The sequence below is a fragment of the Theropithecus gelada genome, chromosome 9 (assembly GCF_003255815.1).
Source record: "Theropithecus gelada isolate Dixy chromosome 9, Tgel_1.0, whole genome shotgun sequence".
Taxonomy (NCBI): domain Eukaryota; kingdom Metazoa; phylum Chordata; class Mammalia; order Primates; family Cercopithecidae; genus Theropithecus; species Theropithecus gelada.
The window spans coordinates 82,867,749-82,882,294 of NC_037677.1; the positions used below are offsets into that span (position 1 = coordinate 82,867,749).

Consider the following 14,546-nt stretch of genomic DNA (forward strand, 5'->3'; position numbering starts at 1 on the left):
GAGCTGAGACTGGGTCCCTGAGGGAGTCTGCTGTCAGGCCAAGGCTGGAGAAACAGGTCTTGTTGGCCCAGATGGGGCTTGCATCTCACAGCAAGTCCCTGCACAGCCAGGAAAGAAACTATAAAACTACTAGAAGAAAATATTGGAGAAACACTACAGGACATTGGTCTGGGTCAAGATTTTTTGGGTAAGACCTCCAAAGTACAAGCGACAAAAGCAAATATAGGAAAATGGAATTACAATAAGCTAAAAAGCTTCTGCATACCAAAGGAAACAATTAACAAAGGGAAGAGACAACCTACAGTATCAGAGAAAATATTTGCAAACTATCCATCTGACAAGAGATACATTGAAAAACTTGACAAGCCAGGCATGGTGGCTCACGCCTGTAATCCCAACACTTGGGGAGAATGAGGCAGGTGTATCACCTGAGGTCAGGAGTTCGAGACCAGCCTGGCCAACATGGTGAAATTATGTTTCTATTAAAAATACAAAGATTGCTTGAACCCAGGAGGCGGAGGTTGCAGTGAGCAGAGATCACGCCAGTGCACTCCAGCCTGGGTGACAGAGCAAGACTCCGTCTCAAAACAAAACAAAACAAACTCAAACAATTCAATCACTTAAAAAACATCATTATCATCAAATTTAAAACTGGGTAAAAGACCTGAATAGATATTTCTGGAAAAAAGATCTACAAATGGCAAACATATTTCAAAAAATGCTCAAATCACCAATTATTAGGGAAATGCAAATTAAAACCACAAACAGATATCGTCTCACCCCAGTTCAAATGGCTATAAAAAGACAAAGTACTGGAGAGGATGTAAAGAAAGGGGTTCTCTTTTACACTGTTGGTGGGAATGTAAATTAGTACAACTATTATAGAAAACATTATGGAGATTTCTCGAAAGCCTAAAAAGAGAACTACCACATGATCTAGCTATCCCACTGCTGAAAGGAAATCAGTATATGAACGTGATATCTGCACTCTGGTGTTTACTACAGCATTATTCACAATAGTCAAGATATTCAAGCAACATAAGTGTCTATCAGTGGATACATGGAAAAAGAAAATGTGAGATAATACACAGTGGAAGGAATCTCTTCTTTTCTTTTCTTTTTTTTTTCTTTTTTGAGACGGAGTCTCGCCCTGTTGCCCAGGCTGGAGTGGTGCAGTGGCGTAATCTCGGCTCACTGCAAGCTCCGACTCCCGGGTTCACACCATTCTCCTGCCTCAGCCTCTCGAGTAGCTGGGACTACAGGCCCCCGCCACCACGCCCGGCTAATTTTTTTTTATTTTTGTATTTTTAGTAGAGACGGAGTTTCACCGTGTTAGCCAGGATGGTCTCGATCTCCTGACCTTGTGATCCGCCCACCTCGGCCTTCCAAAATGCTGGGATTACAGGCGTGAGCCACTGTGCCCGGCCCACAATGGAATCTTAATGGGCCATAACAAAGGATAAAATCTTGTCATTTGCAGTAATGTAGATGGAACTGGAGGTCACTGTGTTAAGTGAAATAAGCACAGCACAGAAAAGACAAACATCACATGTTTGCACTCATACGTGGGAGCTAAAAAGGTGGATCTCATATTGGTTGAAAGTAGAATGGTGGTTACCAGAAGCCTGGAGGGAAAGGAAAGTTGGAGAACAAAGAGTAGTTGGTTAATGGGTGCAAAAGTAAAGAGAGAAGCTATCAGTTCTAGTGTTCAATAATAGAGTATTTTATAGTTACACAGTTAACAATAATTTGTTGTATATTTCAAAACAGCTAGAAGAATTGTTATATTCCCAACACAAAGAAAAAATAAATGTTTGAGGGGATAGATATCCCAATTACTCTGATTTGATCATTCTACATTGTAGATATGTATCAAAATATCACACACATCCCAAAGATATGTACAACTATGGCATATAAATTATTTTATTTTATTTTTTAGACACAGGGACTTGCTTTGTCAGAGTTCAGCTATGTGATTATAACTCACTGTAGCCTCAAACTCCTGGGCTCAAGCAATCTCCTGCCTCAGCCTCCTGAGTAGCTGGGACTGCAGGCACGTGCCACCATGCCCGGATAATTAAAAAAATTTTTCTTTGTAAAGACAAGGTCTCTAGACCCGTCTTAGCTTCAAGTGACCCTCCAGCCTTGGTCTCCCAAAGTGCTGGGATTACAGGTGGAAGTCACTGCGTCCAGCCTGACATATCAATTTAGAAAAAAGAAAAAGATCATCCTTTTCCAGGCATTGTGAACTTCTTGTAGAATGCAGAAATATATAATATTATTATTATTATTATAACAACCAACCTAATATTCATGAAGGTCTTACTATGTGTATGACACCGTGCTAACTGCATTAATCTATTGCAGTTATTACTTCCATTTTGCAGATGAGAAAAATGAGGTTTAGGGGAGTTAAATAATTTGTTCTTTATTACTCAGCTGGAAATTACTAGAGTCTGAATATAGGTCATCTAATTCTGGAGCTTACACTTTTAATCAGTATTAAACTCTTTAATAACTAAGTCTAATGCTGACTATTTGAAGCAAAAACAACTTCTTGCCCTGATTTTTGTAATCTAGGCTAATTTTTCCACAATGAAGAGATGAAAAAGTAATTATTTCACATAATTTTTGAGGAAACAAATTACTGTGTTATGCATAAATATATCATATCCTAGCAATATTTTATTCGGTAATAGCATGCTCACAAAATCTTTTTGAGGTTTGAGGTTTGAGTTCCACCTCTGTCAATTAGTGTCTTTGTGAAAATAGAAGTGGTTTATTGATTTTTGTTTTGTTTTGTTTTGTTGTTAACATCACTGAGCATCTACTTTTCCATATGTAAGTGAATCTAACAAATGAATATAATGACAATAAAAATGTCTACTATTTAGTTTCCATAGGGATTAAATGAGATAATGTATATAAAGTACTTAGGTCAGTGCTCAGCATATTGTAACTGCTCAATAAATGCTTTCAAATAATTTAAAAATTGAGCATTAAAATAACAGTAATAATATTTGGTTGTTAGGAAGAGTATAAAGAAAAGTCAACCTTAGTGTACATGAGCTTTTGAGGAGTAGAAAGAAAGGTACCCTTTAAGAAAATTACATTTAATGTGGTTAAATTACATTTAATTCAAGCTAGTAGTACTGTATCTAATTTGATAGACCTTAGTTTTCAAATAGGTCATCTAAATAACGGTCTTTCTGCAAAACCTCAGGAGATCCAAGTTTTAAAATACTATATTATATTAAATTAGATGATGGATATCTAAGACAGCACACTTCTTGGCACATAGGCCTCAGAAAATGCTAGAACATATGCTAGTGAAAGTGTAGTTATTTATTCTATTACTATTACTATTATCTCGTTCTGTCTGTATCTGTATTTTCTCTGCTTCTCTGAGGCACTAAAATGAGAGCCTCACAATTGCCCAGGGAAGCAAGTTCTTGGACCTGGAAAGGCTGCAGAATCAATTTCAGGGTCAGACAGTTTTGTTTGATTTTTACAATCTAGAGACCAGCCTCATGTCAAACTGCAGAAAGAAACACATTCCAGATTTACACAAGGGTTAGAGAAAGACTGACTGACTGCATTTGCTCAAGATGACTCTCAGGATGAGAGATACACTTTTTTTTTTTTTTTTAAAAAAAAACATTGATGCCAAACCTTCTTTTAGTAACGTAGAAAAGCACAGCTGTCACTGGCCTCAGGACTGACAAGCAAAATGCAGAGATTCCCTTTTTCCAGCTGAGATCATCTCCAGATAAAGAATTACTCAACCAGGAATGGGAAGGTGGAAATTGTACAGTCCTGAACTGTCGAATATGGTGGCTTCACATAGCAACTGAGATCTTGAAATGAGGTTAATCTAATTGAGATGTGCTATAAATGCAAAATATACACCAAATGACAAAGACTTTGTGTGAAAAATAGAATTTAATGTGATGCAAGATTTCCTAAGACTCACCATCTGTGGCTTACTAGCATTTATTTTATTTATTTTTTAATTTTTAATTTTTGAGGGTACATAATAAGTGCATGTATCTATAAGTCACATGAGATATTTTGATACAGGCATGCAATGCATAATAATCACATCAGGGTAAATAGGGTGTCCATCACCTCAAGCATTTATCTTTTGTGTTTCAAGCAATCCAAATATACTCTTAGTTATTTTTAAATGAAGAATTACATTAATTTTTACTATAGTCACCCTGTTGTGCTAGCAAATACTAGGTCTTATTTATTCTTTCTAACTGTTTTTCGTTCCCATTAACCATCCCCCCGCTACTACCCTTCCTGACCTCTGGTAACCATTCTTCTACTGTCTATCTCCATGAGTTCAACTGGTTTTAATTTTTAGCTCTCACAGATAAGTGAGAACATGCGATGTTTGTCTTTCCGTGCCTAGCTTATTTCACTTAACATAGGCTAGCATTTATACTGCATATTTTTAACTATAATTAGGTTCTGTAGAGTCTAAAAAGGGAAGTCATTTCATCTACTTTATAGATAAGAATAAGTATGGTTAATAGTTATTGTATGCTTCTTATGTGCCATGTGCTGTGCAAAGCATGTTTCATTCATAATTTCATTTAATCTTGCTCTATTAAAAAGTTACACGCTTAACTCCATTTTGTAGATGAGCTAACTGAGTCTTGGAGGATTTAACATGCTTAAGATTACACAGCTGAAGCCTAGTTATGTAAAGAGGTCGGTTTGACTTCAAAGACCACACTAATACTAACTTTTTTCTATGGTCTCCCATTGAATCATTTGTGGAAAAAGCACTGAATTGCATCATAGACACAAAAAAATTAAACAAAATGTTTTTCTAATTCCTCTAAATCTCTGTGTGGTACAAGGATATCTTCTTGCAGATAAATAGTTCTTCTGAAGTATCTGACCTTATCTGCTTCCTAGAAAATGCAGTCAAGTTGCAAATAAGGTACAGTGTTTTTTTCTGTTACTGAACAAAACAATTTGGGTCAAATTGTACCTGAAGGTACTTAGAATCCAATTATAGTTGATTCCTTGTTAAATCACTTATGCTAGTAAGTGAACTTGTTAAAAGAGTAATTCCCAAGTATTTAAGGATAGAATGTTGATTTATAAAATACATTTTGCCTTTTATTGTATGTCTTTATTTTTCACGGGCACATTGTATTTATTTGAGAGACAGAGCAAGAAAGGACAGAAGTATTGGTGAGAGAAGAAGCCAGAGGCCCAGCCAATGTCCACCCCTTATTTGTTACTGACTGTCAGGTGTTTCCAGCTAATCTTTTTTGATTTGTGATTATTCTTTTTTGGTTGTTCTGGATTTGCCTGCATATGCTGCCATGGAAGTACTCATATGTCTCAGAGCAGACACATTCAAACACACAGGACACACCAAGCTGGAACTGGCCAGCAACTGGGGTAACCCAGGGGCTGTTCTCCACTTTGAATACCTTCTTCTGACCAGTTAAATATAAGTTTCCTAGTTCTGGGGGCGGAAGGGTCAGGCAGTTGCCCCAAATGTGGAGTTCTTTAAGTTGGGTAAGCTCCCCAGTTTCCCTAGGCTCCAAGATCAGGTTGTTATCCCTAAAGCTGGGTATCTGCAACTTTGTGAGCTTCCTAATATCTGGTTGCAGGATTTCAAAATCATTGTCACTTACAAAAGAGTGCACAGAAGGTGGTAAGGTAGATGAAGTTTCCAGGAAGAGAATTTTCATTCAAAGTGTACATCAAGTTCAGAAGGTCAAGAGCTGGGTAGAAAGCAAAGTATTTAGCCCATTAATGCCCAGGTTCATGTGTTTGAGTTTCTGAAGGCTGCTGATCTGTGTGGGCAACTCCTCAATTTGGCTATTAAGGAAGTTGAGCACTTCCAAATTCTTCAGTTCTGCTGTGTTTGGTGGCACCACTGCAAGCATGTTATGGCTGAGGACCAGCTGTGTGGTATGGGATAAGGAAAATGTGCCATTGACATGTTGGAGATGACCTAGTCACCCTGTCCACTTCCTGGCTGTCCACAAACTTTTTCAGAATCTTGGACATGGTCGCGAAGAGCAGCACCTAACAGCATGGGCATGGAATGACAGACTGCAGCAGGATGCACTTTTATTGTACTTCTGAAGCTATTTACATTTATTTGCTAGAAGAGCAACCTTTCTTTTTGATCTTGGCCAAATGTACAAAGCCATGGTTATCTGAATACTTATTTTATGACAGGGTAGTGATTAGGGAGATGGTCAACACATGTTGGTAGAAACATGCCTGGGAGATAAATTCCAGACTGAAACTTGAACTGTATCCTCATCTGTATGCTACTTCTAAAAGACGGACATTGTCTAATAACTGAGAGTAAAGAATCTCCTTTCTGTTCACCAGTTTATGTGCCTAAAGTAGTGACAATAAATTGGCAGTAGTCCACAGATCAGAAAGGAAGGAAAAACAGCAAACAAAGACCACTACAAACCCAGCAATAGCACAAAGCAGGCCCAAAATTGTTAACTAGGTCAAAGAATAATGTTCTTCGTTCCTTTCTTCTAGGGATCTATAAAATAGTTCAAATATGTTGTTTCACTTATCTGTACACTTCTTCCCTGGAGGAATAGAGATTGGTAGAGATTCCCATTCAGCAAGAGATAAAATGGAAGCAGAAAAGAGAGCACTGACTTGGCCCAAGTCCGTTAACTAGTTTGTAATAGCTGCTCAAAGCACTCAAAATCTCCTTCAAGGGAGTATGTGGAAAACCCAGTGAATTCTGAGCTATCTAGGAAGCTTTCAAAGAAGAGAATTCAGAATTCACAAGAATGTGTAAGAATCCAATTTGAGACTGTATATTTTAACAAAATTGTCACAAATTTTCATGGTATATGCTTATAAAAAGAAATGGCAAGGATAATACTATAGTTAGCCAGCAGTTATGCATGAAGTGTTATTACAGAAATTATTTAACTGCCATGGGAAATGTCCTGACTTAAGACAAAATGAAAGCAAATCGACAGTGTAGGACTTCTGTCAACAAAATGAAGAGAAGAAATTTAAGCTCAGATTCTAAGCAATTTATCAAGATAGCCTCTAATTTAAAATATGTCAGACTGATCACAGAGAAACTTTTACAAAATACTCAAGAATTTCAGCTTATTTAAACATAATATACTCTAGCTTTCCTCCTCTGTTGAAGATTTTTATGAAAAAAAATCTTGCAATAAAAGTAATCTTTAAATCTGGTGTCATGATTCCTTGTCCTTGGAATGTCCCTCTGCTTTCCCTACTCTGCATTCAGATGCCTGACAGTGTTAACTCCTCACCAGACTCTGCCCCTTTATGCAATCCTCTTCAGTATTTCCATAGCATTGAAAGTCTTTACCATATACTAATCTTTTACTTATTTATTCTTACATAATCTTAAAAACCTATTTATATTGAAAACTGTATCATATAATGATACTAGTCAGTATCTTTGGGTCCTTATCAATGCTTTGACACCATGCTAAATGTGCTAAATGTTTTACATGGACCATTTTATTTAATCTTCATGATACTCTAGTGAGGTAGGCACATTCATCATCCTCATTTTACATCCCTAGAAAAGTAAAAGCTTACCAAATCCTTATGACATTTTATCTTTAGAAAGTGAGACTGGAAGAGGACCTTGGATGCTAGGCTAAGAAACATAAATTTCCATATTTTCACACATCAGGCAGATATCTACTGAATGCCTATCATGCCACAGTCTCTGAACAAAAGGCTGAGGACACATAAGTAAGTCAAGTATAATTTCTGTTTCCAAAGAGTTCCCAGTCTAGTGGATAATTTGGCTAGGGAAACATACAATTGCAATTATTGGATCAAATAAGCTACACTATAAAGTGTGTAGGAGGTACCACAGCACAGAGGATGAAAGGATTAACTCAGAGAAGGTTTTGCAGAAGATGTTTGGGCTGGCTTGTGGAATGGTTAGGAAAGAAGAAAAAGAATGGCAGGTACAAATGCCCATTACAGGAGAGAGTGTGGTGAGACAGGCTAGATCAGGTATGCTAGAGGAACAGATTGGTCAGGTTTTGGAGACCCTGGCATAACCTGGCTAAATAATCCAGACTTTATTCTATAGGAAATAGAAGGCATTGATGGATTGTTAAGTAACAGGGAACTGCTGGTGAGGAGCATGGTGACAGGAGTTGCAATGTTCAGAATCAACACCAGGCTATCCTTGACTTTATGAGTTTCCCATTGTTCATCTTCCTTGTCCTTGAAGTCTCACCTGTCCTGGCCTCCCTACTACTCTGGGCTCTTTACAATTTTACTCTTTATGTTAGTTGCTTCTTTCCCTTTCAACTAATTTGAGATGTCACCAGTTTATTCTGTTTAGGATTTATTATGTGTATTTAATGTCATTTACACATAAGGAGAGCCAAGGCTGTTTGTGTGTCTTAGGAATGAACTAAGATGAATAAGACATAGCTCCTGTTATTTCAATAAAATTGGGGGTTACTAATTTTAATCTTCAAATCAAATATTTGTGACTACTTTATATTTTTCTCTCTTGAATACTAAGTTAGTTTTGCCCACATGTGACTCTTGATTGACTTGTAAAATATCTGTAGTATGTAGGTCATAAGAGGGGAAAACACTCATAAAAATTAAACACATAAACACCATGTATATAAAAAATTCAGCAATAGTTCGGTGTATAGTTGGTGCTTGCAAAATGTGTAAATTGAATCTGAATCTAAAGGGCTGTTAGCTAGCAGAATTTCAGTCCCTGTGATACCTGCAGGACAGGTGTGAAGGGGAAAAATTAAAGGACCTTTCATACCCATTAAATTATATCTTGTAGGCAGACACCTACCAACTTACCTGACCATGGAGATCACCAGCTACTTGCAACTGGGCTGCAGATTATGTGTGGGAAGATTTCTTGGCTATCAGAAAAAGTCAAGAGTTCATTTTATGCATCCAGCTCAAAAAAAGTTTAACTATCCACTCACTTTTGTACAATATCTCAAGCCTCATTCAGAATAAAAAAGCCATGTCATGAGTTGGTGACTGCTGCGTCAAGTTTTCTGTAATAGTCCTTGAAAAGAAACTTTGAAATGTATTAATATTTGAAACTAGAGTGTCCTAAATTTGGAGTCTTGCTCTTGTCGCCCAGGCTAGAGGGCAATGGCATGATCTCAGCTCACTGCAACTCCACCTCCCGGGTTCAAGTGACTCTCCTGCCTCAGCCTCCTGAGTAGCTGGGATTACAGGTGCCTGCCACCACGTCTGGCTGATTTTTGTATTTTTAGGAGAGATGGTGTTTTACCATGTTGGCCAGGCTGGTCTCGAACTCCTGACCTTGTAATCCGCCTGCCTCTGCCTCCCAAAGTGCTGGGATTACAAGTGTGAGCCACCACACCCGGCCCCAACTTTGTCTTAAGAACAAAATATTGCTTACATGATTTAAGAACTCTTCATTCTATAAAGTAATAAAGTCACACATTTGTCAGCTTTAATAATATAAACACAGCTTTCATTTGATTTATCATAATTATTTCTTTACTTTTTTGTTCAACCATCAAAGTAGTATCTCATGTATTAGCTCTGAAAGTCTCCATACAAACTTTACCCAAAGAGACATTTGAATAAAATTCTTAAAGAGAATCTCTCTTAGATTTTCTTGTGTCCATTCAAAATGAGATAAACTCAAAAGTTCATTGAAAACAGAATGGTTATTTCTACTCCATCCTTCTGTTAGTCATATTGTAAAGGCTCTGGGAATGTTACTGGTTAGTGTTTTCATTGATCCTCTTGTGATTAACCTCATCTATCCCTGACATGGAGGGTAAACCCAATTATAGATTTTGGAAGAACAAATATCAAATTAAGTGTGATATAAACAGGCTACAAAACTCTGAAGATACGGATTAGATGCAGACAAATGAGTTATCCAAATAGGACCTGCTCATCTCTACACAAAATTTTATCACTTCTCCCTCTTGACTGAAATGCTCACTATATAATTGTGCAGCTTTCTCTCAAATCCCTGTGCATAACTATTCTGATATATAATTCTTTCTAATATCATATATTCATGCAAAACCTCTAGGACAGTAGAAATATCATTGAAATTGACCCACAACTGAATTACCTTTGCCATTTATTGGCTATGCGGTCTCAGGAAAGTTACTTAGATAATCCATGCTGTATTTTCCCACAGGATTGCTTGTAAGGATTAAATGGGATAGTCAGTGCCTAGACCAAATTCAAAATATAGTAAGAACTCAATAAATGGCCCCTCTTACCAATAAAATTCCAGATTAGTATTCAAGACATCCTACCTTACCATAAAAATACTGTGGTCACATATTCTCTTTCTTAAAGTTTCTTTATTATTTATAACTTTTACACTAAATTTGTTCAAAGCTGGATTTATTAGAACAACAAATGTCACCTGTTACATTTGCTTATTTGCACCCATATATTCAGCATAACCAATCACCTCTCACATGAGCAATTAGAAAACTCATTACACTTCTAAAGTCAAGGTCATTAAATTTTTCAATACATTACAATTGTGACTTGCTGGAAGAACAGTGACGACTGTTTCTTTTTTCGTCTCATGTTATGAAATCTCAAGAAATCAATCAGTTTTTTTGATTACAAAAAGTTCCTTTATTTGGACATAATATTGAAATAACTTGTCAGAATGTTAAGAGCTCAATACTCATTTCTCCTAATTGTTTTGAATAGTAGTACAGAATCTCATTACAAACTTTGTTCTCTACTGTAATATAGTTTGAAAATCATACCCCAGCCAAGTTAATGTTTGCTCATTCAATTTTTCTAGTAATTACAGTCGTTTTGGAAAAATGGCATGAGTAGAAACCAACCCAAGGGCATAGATGTGAGACCAATGGAGACATACAGTTAGAACTACAGAACTTGATGAGGTCCTGCTAGCTGTCTCATGTTGAAAACTTAAATGGCCATTTCAGAGACAGTGTAATAATGCATGTGAAAACTTCACAGAGTCCACAAAGTCAGTTCTCATAAGAAAAGTCAATGGGCAGCTCAGAAATAGAATCTCACCTTTCATTTCTATCACTTGTTTTTCTTGGATGAATGCTTACTTCCTGTATGATGAATGTTCATAATTCTTTTTAGTTGTCAGTAGTCATCCAAGTTTCCTAAGCAATGTACTTAGAAGATGGCAACCAAGGGAAGAGAGTTGAATATTGCAATTGAAACAGCTTGCAAAAGAGTTGATCTGATGTGTATTTCATCATCCACATAATTGTTACTGTACTGCTTGGTAATTAGCTGTGAATGATAAGTGGTTCATGTAAATGAGCATATTGCAACTATTACTAATATAGAAATCTTTTGTAAGACCTTAGAATTTACAAACTGTGTTCACATGCATTATCCCATTTAATTAATTTCACCTTTATCTTTTTTTTTTCCTGCCAACTCCAGCATTTCAGGGATCAGCTAGAGTTAAAACAGCATGTGATCATATTACAGAGGGACTCAGAGATTCTCAGCATCCCTGAGGGATGTTTGTGGTTTAATAAATATTGAGGGAGATGTAAAACCTATGCCACCTGGAAAGCCCGGGCTCTACGAAGACATTACTCTGTGACCTTGCACAACATTCTTAAGTACATAAACATGTACATACATGTACACAAATATATCTGTGTATTAAAGTTTCTGAATCAAAGTTTTCTCATTCGTAAAAAGGTGAGGACCAGCCTGCCACATGTCAAGAAAGATTAGACCTCATTATACTTCTTGTTTGTGTCCTTTACCAGTTGCTGCACAGACTGAATACAGTAGGCAGCTCTTATCCATGAGTTCCACACCCATGGATTCATCCAAATGCAAATCAAAACTATTCAGAAAAATGTTTTCATGAAATTCCAAAAAGCAAAACTTGAATTTGCCATGTGCCAAGTACTACAGTGAATCCATGAGAATGAAGTGGTATGTAGGCCTTTTATTTGGTATTATAAGTAATCTAGAGATGATTTAAGGTATACAGGGGGATGTGTCCAGGTTATATGCAAATATTATGCTATTTTGTTTAGAGAAATGGGCACCTGCAAATTTTGGTATCTGCACTGGGTCCTGGAACCAATCCCCCATGGACACCAAGAGACAACTCTATAAGGCTACATACTACTGAAGTCAGAATTAAGAAGCATTTATTTTATTTCTTTTCCATCTCAGTCTTTAACCTATAGGAAAGAGAACACTTCTTTCTCATGCTGGAAGGTCCAAAGAAGTTGCTCTGATTATTCCTGGTTCATGCCTTTGAGAAATGAGGACAGATAATGAGGTCTAATCTTTCTTGACATAGGGCAGGCTAGACTTTGTAGTAAAATTCATCCACAAAAGCAAAGTAAAATAAGATGGAATAGACTGAATAGGAGGGGAGAGAGGGAAAAGGAAGGGTAGAACCGTGTCTTACTCTTTACTCATCTAGAAAAGGGAATAGATGTATTGAAGCCAGAATTCAGTAAGCTTGCCTCTCTCTTACAGGGTCAATCTGACACAGATTCTCAGGTTACGGCCCTTCTTCCCAAACATTATTTAGGTTTAGACTTTGCCCAAGACTCCACAAATTAAAATTTAATCCAGAATATCAGCTGAGGAAGAATGTTCTATATGACTCAAAAACAATCCCACATACACATACCCTACACACACACACACACACACACAATCACACACACTGCAACTTAATGGGAAGTGTGTTTGTCTCTTTCTTTATCAATCTGGAATAATGATATCAGCCCAAGTCACAAGATTATGACAAAACTAAACTGAGATAATGAAACATTACAATTACCAACTGCTAAAGGAATGCTGTTAGATAATATTGCCCATAAATTAAATGTCATCATATGGCCTCCAGATCAGTTCCATAGTGAAAAACTTGGCAATATGTCCTACCAAAGAGTGAGCTTTTACAGTGAGAATAAAATTGTGTACCCCACTATTTGAGGGCTAGAAATAGTCTATTTGTGAAGGTTCATTCATCAGCTATGAGTCTATAAGTAAGTTTAGGTATATGTTTATATAAACACTGAAATACACATACACATACACACATATCCATCTGAACACTCCCTATGTTTGTTTATATATCTCTCTATGTCATTGTAATTTTAATATGGTCCTTCACACATGTGCAGAACCAGCTGTTTCTATCATCCTTTCTCACCTACCCCTGCCTCATTTGACATGAAATGTTATACCTCATCTCAGAGTGCACATTAATCAGATTTACAGTCTTCATATAATGATCATTCCCACCCATTAGGACTTCTGGGTCACCCTGATAGTGAGTTGGCTGCCTCTCACTCTGGGGCTATTTGTCATAGTGCAGTTTTCCTTAGAAGATGCAGTTCTGCCGTAACTATTAACTCTAACACCATTGTAAAACAATGTTGAGTGAGAGTTTTGTAGTTTTCATTTTCCAGCTATTTTTCTATTCCATCATAGATGCCAATGAATGACCATATTCTAGGAAAGATAAGGGAATACCTAGAGCTTGGTCATGAGCACAGGGGAATGGGTCCACTCAGGTTGTTGCAAAGAGACCTAGAAGATATCAGGAAGGGCTGGGAGTAGTGGCTCACACCTGCAATCCCAGCACTTTTGGAGGCTGAGGTGGGTGGATCGCCTGAGGTCAGGAGATGGAGACCAGCCTGAGCAACATGGAGAAACCCCATCTCTACTAAAAATACAAAATTAGGCAGGCGTGGTGGCGCATGCCTGTAATTACAGCTACTCGGGAGGCTGAGCAGGAAAATCACTTGAACCCGGGAGGCAGAGGTTGCGGTGAGCTGAGATCATGCCATTGCACTCCAGTGTGGGAAACAAGAGTGAAACACCATCTCAAAAAAACAAACAAACAAAAAAGAAGATATCAGAAAGAAGGCCTACGTGACCCTTCCCCCAGGCCCTCCTTTCCATAGTATGTTTACTTTTCAGAAGAACCTCTGATGAAATCCAAGTGTTTTGCGACAGGCAGATGATCATCTTCTCCTCGTCTAATGACATGGAAATCAGAACAAGCCAACACAGATGGTGAAATAAAAAGATAAAGCAAATTTGGTTGGTTGAACCTACATTTTGCAATGCTACAAATTTATGAACACTTTTGGTCAAGCAGCCATTCATTGTGATTCATGGAGATCTAAGGTACCGGTGCTCAAATTCCAAACTTCTGTCTTTCCCAAAGTGGGCCAGTGAATACTTCTTCACCTGTTATACACAAATGTCAAGCAACTGCCAATGTTCTCCAGGGACAAGTTAGTTAGTAATATGAGACACTGAATGAAAGAAACAGTTACACTGAACTGTTCCATGTAGCTGAACACACCATCTAAGTGCTAACAGGCATGCTGAGGAAGTGACCTTATTCAGCAAATATTTTTTGAGAACTCATGACACTGAAGGATACAAAGATGGGTATGAGACAAATTCTGGTTTCCAGAAGCTTACAGTTGAGCACAGACAATCAAACTTGCACATAAATAATCACAAACCAAGGCAGT

At 37.4% G+C, this 14,546-nt stretch overlaps 1 protein-coding gene and 1 pseudogene across 2 annotated transcripts in view; both read right to left on the minus strand.

Annotated features, from left to right (window-relative positions):
* Window positions 1-14,546, minus strand: part of PRKG1 (protein kinase cGMP-dependent 1) — a 1,342,290-nt gene that overhangs the window by 1,000,776 nt on the left and 326,968 nt on the right. The gene's annotated exons all lie outside the window — the stretch shown is intronic.
* LOC112631706 lies at window positions 4,858-6,079 on the minus strand (annotated as a pseudogene).